Source organism: Triticum dicoccoides, chromosome 6A, assembly GCF_002162155.2.
Source record: "Triticum dicoccoides isolate Atlit2015 ecotype Zavitan chromosome 6A, WEW_v2.0, whole genome shotgun sequence".
Taxonomy (NCBI): Eukaryota; Viridiplantae; Streptophyta; class Magnoliopsida; order Poales; family Poaceae; genus Triticum; species Triticum dicoccoides.
The window spans coordinates 88,286,870-88,296,554 of NC_041390.1; positions in this window are offsets into that span (position 1 = coordinate 88,286,870).

Consider the following 9,685-nt stretch of genomic DNA (forward strand, 5'->3'; position numbering starts at 1 on the left):
TTATCACTGTTTAGGGTTTTAGGGTTGACGGAACTATGTTTGTCTTACAGTGGACCTATCACACACACCGGTCAGAGGTCGGGCGTTGGTCTACAATGGAATCCCTCCGGTAGCATCGATCTGGTCCGTCGACTGGCTCGGCCGACATACTTCGTGCCACATAGAGCATGCATCCATCCACTGAACCGGATCGATGTTGGGTTGGTTTACATGTACATGTACAGGGACCGGAAATGCGCATGTCAGAGATCATACTTGCGTGTACATGTACTAATGATCCCTAACTTTCTTCATGGCATCCCATGACCCCATAGAGAATTCATGCATAACAATTTCCATGTGGGGCAAAATTTTGAACGTTTTTACGGTTTCGTGTGTGTGTGGGGGAGGGTGGGGGTTAGGGTTATCAGGGTTTAGGGTTCAAGGTTTTTTGGTTTTTTGGGTTTAGGGTTTAGGGTTGGTTTACAATGGATTCCATCCGGTACCATCGATCCGGTCCATCCACTGGCTGGGCCGACAACCTTCGTGACACATTGTTCACATTGTCCAATTAACACTTTGTATAGATTTTTTGGGTAAAAAATGAACGAAATAATGCAACTAATCTGAACGTAACGTTTGGCATGTATCAAACCAAGTAGCCACTATTCCTCAAAAAACCAGTTAGCCACTAATTGCGCCAAACATATCTCGTAATTACCAACGAAAATGGGTTGACAATTATTTCTGGAAATTCTTGGAATGAATTTATTGCTCTTCCTTTTTTAGAGAAGAATAAGTTACAAATTTGCTAACATAACAAATTTGTTGTTCAAACAGAAACTGCCTCATCGTGTTGTGCCCCAAGACATGGCAGAATATGGTGCCATAACCATTGTTTTTCATCCTAACTCTTGATGATGCTGCTGTACCTGGGAAATCAAGGGATTTATCTGTTTGTTTCCCATGTTCCAGATGTGCCTCTGGAGTTCTTACATCACAACATAGTAAAATAATTTGCGTTCTTTATAAATCCTTGATGTAATGTGCTACTTTACAAATCATCATTATCGTACTATTTGTGTTAGATCAACTATATTGATGTTCGTGGTACTATGTTATGTTCGAGCTATTTCCTCTTTGCTAAATTTTATTTTGGAAACAAGAAATCAGTTTTCAATTTTATTTGTCCTTTCCAATAGATTTCAAATGAGTTTTTCCTTGGTCTGGTCATACAAGGCATTAAGCACAAATGACATTGCTTATACAGAAGCTGACTGAAATAATTTGTTAACAACTTCTAATGAGTGATGATCAACAAGTTAACAAATCCCACAACAATTATTGAAAAAATAAAATCCCGCGGCCATCAGATTTGCGTGCTTATTCAGATTGATCAACTGCCTTAAGTTCTTGTTCATCTTCTTCAATTCCACCTTGAGTTTCGCATCCGCCACCATCAGAGGAACATTGGCATAGCCCTTATTATCCACCGCCGATGGCAGATCTACCTCTAGGGTTGCCCCGTGCCTCAAATCAATGGGCAAATCAATTAAGCCATCCATTTGAAGCCTCTCAACGTATTCATCCAGCCACTCAAAATGCTTGCATGTTTTCAGCTTCTGAAAAATGGAAGGGAAACCCTAAATCCCAATTCCGAGGAAATAAATATAAATCTAGGGTCAGAATTCATAGCAAAAAGACACAACAGAACATAGATTTAACCTTCCCCGCTTCTGGTTTGCTCTCGCATTTCACAAATTCCCGTCCATGGTTTCCATTCTTCTCCAATATGGTTGTCAAACGCTTCAGTGGCGCGATGCGTGGGCAGTCGGGGCATCTGGTCATCGGCAGTGAACCATACCGCGGCCATGATGACGAAGAGGCCGAGCTGGACATGGACATCTCTCGTCTCTCACCATCCGCCGGTGATGGCAGGCTTCATCGCCGGAGAAGAATAATAATTTGGTGGGGCAAGGGAAAGGGAGGCAATGGTGGGCGGCGGCTTGGCACGGGCACGGCGATGGCTCGGGCTTCTGTGATATGTGGTTGGACCCGCGGTCAGTGCACATGTTTTGGAAGCCCCGAAAAGATCACGCTCGTTAAAAAAAACTTGCATCTAAGCGCATTACTTCAACATAACTAATTAACCCTACAATCACGGATATATACCTTCCCATTATACCGCATATCTACCCTATCCTAACCACCCCCATCTACCTTGTTTCTCCTCACATAGCCATCACCGGGATCGCGCCATCGCTTCTCAAGCGACCACGCCGACGCCGGATTAAAAAGGTCTCCTCCACGGCTCCTCCCATCTTCGATTGCAGTGCTGATTATTTTTTCCATTAATTCGACCAAGAAGTCATTTCCAAAGAGATTAGAAAATCTAGCTTTTGCCATAGTTGAGTAGTTCTGGTGTAATTGGATTACATGATGTCATGCAAGAGCTTTTTGATTGATAGTTTGTAGTAGTTGATCGTACGAACTGGTTCTGAATATTTTTTCACGGTCGTATTGTTTCGAATTAGTTGGATGAGGTTGTGGATACAGTTTTCATACTATGGGTATATGTGTTGCTGTAGGGACCATGGTCTCGGAGGCGCATAACAACCATGCGGAGTACGACAAGTCTTTGCATGAAGCGCGCCGGGAGATCGACTTGAAGGTGCAAAAGGATCGCGATGAGGTAGATAAGAAACTGAAAAAAGAACGTTCATACGTGGACAGGATGATAAAGGAGGAGCGTGAGGAGTTTTCCTATAAGATGGCGAAGATGCGTCTTGAGATTGAAGAAAAGTATAAGCGGGACTGTGAGTACATGGAAAAAAAGTTTGCCCTTGGCTACAAGGAAATGCATCAAACGTTGCAGAAGGACTGGAAGCTTGTGGACAGTATTATACAGACAGAGCGAGTCAGGATGGATGCGTATGTGTTTCAGGCACGTGCGGATATGGACAGTAAGCTGCTACAGGAGCGGTCGGACATGGATTATAAGGCCATGCTGGAGAAGGTCCGCTTGGAAGGACATATGTTAGAAGACCGTGCGATCTCACGGCCACCCCGACAACATGTCTTCAATTATTCTCCCCCTGTAAGTATCTCGCACCGATTCTATATATTAAGGACCTACATATTCTATGATACAAACATCTTCAATTTGTGGCAACCTTATGTCGGCGATTGTATGTAGGCTAAGCATCATGAGACGGCACAGTCGCCATTCACTCGAGAAATTGCGATAGAGTCACCCGTTCAATGCCACATCAGTCCACCCCAACAACATATCGTCAATTCTCCCCTTGTAAGTACCTCGCAACGATGCATACCCAAGATATGGTATGACCTTTCAAAACTTGTGTGTAAACCCACTGTCCATGTTTCATACGCAGGATAAGAAACCTGTGATGGCAGAGTCCCCAGTCACACCACATGAAGGATACATTCCACATAACAAGGTGAGAAGGTTTGAGATGGCACAATCCCCAGTCACTCCACATGAAGGATACATTCCACAAAAGCAGGTAACAACGCCGCAATGTTGCTATGCACATAAAAAATTATGTTTGCCCCTTTACTCATTGAATGTATTAACTCTGATGTGAGATACTAGGTGCTGGTCATGGAATTTTTTGTTTGTAGGGATGATGAGATGTCACATGTCCCGAGAGCATACTTTGATGAACACCCGGCAGAAGTCAGAATTTTTGAACCCGCCAAAGTGACCTACGATCTCATTATGAGTGAAATGAGAGATACTTTTGGTTGCAAACTGGGAGCAGAACTGTACTACTTCTTACCCGGGTCTGCGTGGAAGCTGCCAGAAGGAATGTTCTTGATTGCAGGACCAGATGATGTACAAAAAATGCTTTCTGATCTGAATGGCAGCAAGACATGTCACCTATACATTGTGTACAATAGAACTACGGGTTGTTTTCCCGAGGATGACATTGATCCAGAGGTTCAAATTTTACATGTTACATGCATCTAGTTTATGGCTACGTCTTTTTTGAGTTCTTCCTAATACAATTCCTATGGTTTTCTACAAGAAGTGAGAATCCAAGAAATGGAGGGTCTTGCTAGAGAGTTGGCAGAGAAAGACCAAGAACAACTTAAGTTGTATGGTTACATTGATGTTAAAGAGAAAAAGATTGAAGCACATGGGTCGTCGCCAAGCCCGACGCAACGCAAGAGGTCACTGGATTTTGGCAGTGCAGAAGACAATATGGAGTAGGCTCAATTGTTTTTCAACCAGTTTAAGCTTCAAACCAGGATTATTTTGTTGCAAACAAACATTTTTTTCTGTTTCACACTATGTTCGCAATTATGGTACAATTTATTCATGAGACAGTTCTTTGAACAACAATGCATGTGTTTTATGATCAATCATACAGTTGTTTCTGAGTTGTTTGTGAGATGGCATTGCATCTAAAGAAGTTTCCATCTATAAAACTTGTAAAAAATCATTTATGTTGTCTTTGTTGAAACTGTTTATTCGTGCCTTTCATCTACACATGTGCGTAATCATTATAGCCTACAAAACCATACAACGTCGAAAAACAATTTCCAGTTAACCAACGACATATCAAATAGATGGGTAGAAATCATAACAAAGTACTAGACATTACAGAACGGAACAGAACCCACAACCAACATGAAAAACAACCCACCAAAAGGCCAACACAGGCCACAACAACTCTGTAACTCCGAGGGGCAACAAAGCCCAGAGCAAATAAGTCTTACACAAACCAATACATCAACAGCAAAATAGTAGCTACCATCTAGAAGAAACAAGAAGACTGAGAACCGCAGCAGCAGTGTGAAGATGTCACAGCCGTTCATCCGGGAAGCCTCGCCACGTTGATCCGCCACCCTTGCCCAGCTGTATACACCTCATTTGCTGCCCGTTCTAGTACTCTTGCTCCTAGCTACAACATTTTTCTTCATGGCTCCTTTATCTGCAAGATGGACCAATCAACCAACCATCCCCTTCCACCCATTTTTCTTTTTACTATCATCTCTCAATCATAACATTGTTCCCCTTTTTCTTCCCAATTCTAGTATCATCTACCTAAATCGAAGCAGTAGATACCAAGTATTTTGGGTTTGGAAACATATCTGAAGAGAAAACAGAGGGCTCCCTCACCTCCACCTCCTCGGAGCCTTCACCGGCCAGTAACTAGAAACGACTACCAGCCGGCGAGCGTCCTATTGGCGGCGGGAGAGGGCAAGGAGGCGAGGCGAGTGCCTCGGGAAGCGAGGGGAGCGGCGGGGAAGCGTGGTTGGAGTCGCTGGCGTCCTGGCCCTGCGTCTTGGAGTCACAGCCACCACTTCGTCCTCCTCGATTTCGATTGGGAGCCATCTGGATCCAGGAGACGGAATCCCCATCACCACCACCTGCGGTGGCGCCTGCGGCGGCGCCCGCGGCTGGATCAGGCGGTAGCGGAGGGAGCGGAACACCTTCCACTTCTCCCTCTGCTCTGGATCCAAATACTCCGCCTCCATCATCACCCAGAGGAGCACCCCCATCGCCGGCTGGTGCTCATAGTTGGGGAAGCAGCGGAGGATTTCTTCTCCCCTGAGCTTGTCTCTCACCATTTCCGACGCGTCATTGAGGGCCTTCGCCGTCGGGAACCAGCCGTTGAGCTCCTGAAGCCTCCCCATCAGCACTTCGTCGCCAGCGGCGAGAGCCCACATATGCTGCTCGCACGTCGTCATCAAACCCTAGCTCTGGGAGCGTCACGTCGCAGCAGTTGTTTTGGATGAGAGGGAGGGAGTGGTGGAGGAAGTGGCGGAGAGCCAATGTGTAGGCCTAATAACCTCTCCCCCTCCCCCCACCCCCCTCCCCCCCGTCGCCATTACTCACCTCGGGAACCGCCATGGGGTCGCCCCACCGGTCAGCCGCCGCGATACGTGCCAAATGGCACGGGAATTCCACCATTCGGCCCATCGTGAACCCAACATCCTCGGGCCAGCTTCGCGCGTCCACCACCACCCCATCGACGTCGGCGAGCTCCAGGCGGCGCCCTCGCCGGCGGATCGAACCTGGTCGGAAGATCAACAATGCCGTGCCGAGATTTGGCACGCAGTCGCATCGGAATCGCGTATCACGCGAGAGGCGTGCGTCACACAGGAGCGCGTCGCACGGGAGCTTGTTTTCGGGTAGAAATCATAACATAGTTCGGGTAGATAAAGTTCATGTCCGCCACCCGCGCATGCAAACCCATGTCGCCGCCATTCCCATGCATGCATGCCTCAGGCGCAGACAACGAGATGGCCCAACGGTCCATCCAGTGACCCAGCGGGTGAGGCTGGCGTGGGACGGCCCATCCGAATTAGGCCCAAGCGAGCGTCCCGCCAGGCACATCCCAGGGGTGCAGGGAGTTTAGTCCCACCTCGCCGAGCAAGCGGAGCTAGCACCGGTTTATATAGCGGGCTGAGCTTTCCCTCTCAAGTTCCTTTCTAAAGCAGGCAGCACATTGCCTAACCGTCTCCGTCCCTGCCCTGTGGGGCCTACTTGCTACCTGTTATCACAATCTGACGGGCCTCTGCATCCTGGCCCAATAATTGATTGGGTTACTAGTCATATGCAAGCCGTTGAATTGTGAACTTTAAGCGGCAAGTAAGCGGGCTTTTTTGTCATATTTCATTTTTTGGATTTGTCACCATTATTTCCATTGCAGCCAGTCCATCATGCTGCATTTTGCACTACTAGGAAAAAGGCTATAGCTGGAATGGACACTAATGGCGCACCTGTCATGTGGTGCGCCACTACTATATAGCAGTAGCATCACATCATAACCATAAGTGTTCTGCACCAGCATCATAACAATCACATAACTACATAACAAAAGCAAACTTGTTCATCATTACAAAAGCAAACTTGTTCAACATAACAAAAGCAAACTTGTTCATCATTACAAAAGCAAAGTTGTTCAACATAACAAAAGCAAACTTGTTCAACCACATAACTACAAACTGAGACACATAATACAACAAACAACTCAATATCCCCAATAGTAGGGGTCATCCCAATGATCCTCCACCTCTTGCCATTGCTTCAAACCTTCTTTGATGGTTTCGATTTTCTTCCATGCCTCGTAGGTACTGCGTACTCGATGAGGTTGTTTGGCAGTGGGCTGTCCCCCCATAGTTTGTGGTCCAATTTCTTGTTGATCTTCTGCATCATTTCCTTGTAGGATGGGTGGATGAGGTTGGCTGCAAACTCAGCCAAAGACTGCCACTTCTTTCCATCATTTGGAACTCTCCATTTGCGCTGCATGTCAACGTACTTGTCGGGGTTGATCTCCAAACCAGACAACTTTAGCTTCTCCTTGTCACCTCCAATGGAGAAGCCAACAAAGGTGTACAGCTTCTTCTCCTGTAGGAGCGGACGGAGTTCCTTGGGCCTGCATCAAATTAATCTGGTGCATCAAATTCATCTACTTCAAAAACTTCAGAAACTACTAATTAGACAGAAACTTTAGAACTAGTATTGCATCTACTTCAAAACTTCAGAACTAGTATTGCATCTACTTCAGAACTTCAAAACTATTGCATCTACTTCAGAAACTTCAGAAACTACTAATTAGACAGAAACTTCAGAACTAGTATTGCATCTACTTCAGAACTTCAGAACTATTGCATCTACTTCAGAAACTTCAGAAACTACTAATTAGACAGAAACTTCAGAACTTCAGAAAGTTCAGAACTTCAGAACTAGTATTGCATCTACTTCAGAACTTCAGAACTATTGCATCTACTTCAGAAACTTCAGAAACTACTAATTAGACGGAAACTTCAGAACTTCAGAAACTTCAGAACTGGATGTTTTTACCATTTGGTTGCCACGGTGATGTGGTATACCAGGACGAGATCCTCCACGCATAACTGCAGAACTGCAGCCATTTGCGGAGGTTCGTCTTCCCTGGTATACTCGACATCAACGCCGATCGACCGAGAAAGCATGCCGCTGAGCCTCCTCCTGATGTCGCGGATCCTCTTGTTGGCTTCGTCTGGATTGCTGGTGCATACGACATTCAGCTTCTCCTTCTTCAGGTGGATATCAACCATGAGCGGCACGGTGTAGTCCTGCTTCTACCCGGGGACCGGAACGTGTCGTCGACCACCAGCGGCTCCTTGCCAGACGCCTCACCACGGTGATGCTTGGCATACGGAGGGGAGTTGCTCCACGATGCCTCCGCCATTCTCTTGGCAGACGGAGGGGAGTTGCTCCACGATTCCTCCGCCATTGCCCTCCTGGCCAGCGATGGTGGAGGCAGAGGGGAGTTGCTTGATGGTGGAGGCAGAGGGAGGCAGAGGGGGGAAGATGGAGCGGCAATGGAATGAGGAGGGAGGCAGAGGGAGGAAGATGGAGCGGCAATGGAATAGGAGGGGAGTTACCTACGTCGTGGTCGTGGGGAGTTGCCAGTGGAGGGGAGACGTGGGGAGTTGCCAGTGGAGGGGAGACATGGGGAGTTGCCTCGAAAACTCAAACGTCCTGCCCTTTGACCCTCGAAAACTCTGGAGGGGAGACGTGGGCCCTTTGGTTTCTCCTGTTTCCGAAACAAAACAAAAAAATAACAGCCATATTTTGCTCTAAAATTAATGATCACTGCAACCATATTAGGAGATCAAAAATGGCACCAAAACAGTCACTGCAGCCATCCAAAATGGCACCAAAACAACATGAGCCAAAACAACATCCAGTGGCGCACCAGTAGTGCGCCATTAGAAGGCAAAATCGGTGCGCCACTAGCATGCCTTTTCCTAGTAGTGTTGGCAAGAACAAGCTAGAGTTGTACACACCCTGATTTAATGCTGCATTTTCCAAGTTTTTGTATTTTTTTGAATTTTTTTGAATTTATAATGCCCTCTAGACTGACTGCTGAAAACATCGGTCTATGCCTGAAGGGGGCATTGTAAATAATTTTTTTCAAAATTTTCTTTCATAGACATGTGTAACACCCCGTGACCGATGTGCCAGGTGTCCTCCAGTTATTCGTTGTTGTTGCCTTGTCATTGCTTGCGTGTCATGCATTGCATACCATGTCATCATGTGCATTTCGTTTGCATACATGTTCGCCTCATGCATCCGAGCATTTTCCCCGTTGTCCGTTTTGCAATCCGGCGCTCCGTTCTCTTCCGGTGGTCATTTCTACCTTCTTTTCATGTGTGGGGGTTAAACATTTCCGGATTGGATCGAGACTTGCCAAGCGGCCTTGGTTTACTACCGGTAGACCGCCTGTCAAGTTTCGTACCATTTGGACTTCGTTTGATACTCCAAAGGTTAACCGAGGGACCGAGAAGGCCTCGTGTGTGTTGCAGCCCAACACCCTTCCAAAGTGGCCCAAAACCCACCTAAACCTCCTCCATCATCTCGGTCGGTCAATCACGATCGCGTGGCCAAAAACTGCACCTCATTTAGACTCTCCTAACTCCCTCTACCTATATATATGTGCTCCCCTCCCGAAATTCGCGGATGAACCCTAGCCTTCCCCTTCCTCGCGCCGCCGGACATGTCCGTCCGCGCTGGACGAGTCCGCCGGCCACCTCACTCCGCCCAATGGCGTTGCGCCACGTCACCTCCTCCACCGCCCGAACCAACCAGCGGCCGCCACCTCAGCACGCCGCTCCACTCTCTCTCCTCCCGCGCCGCCGCGGCCCGCGGGGCCCGAGGCAGGCCTGCCCGGGCCCGGAGCCG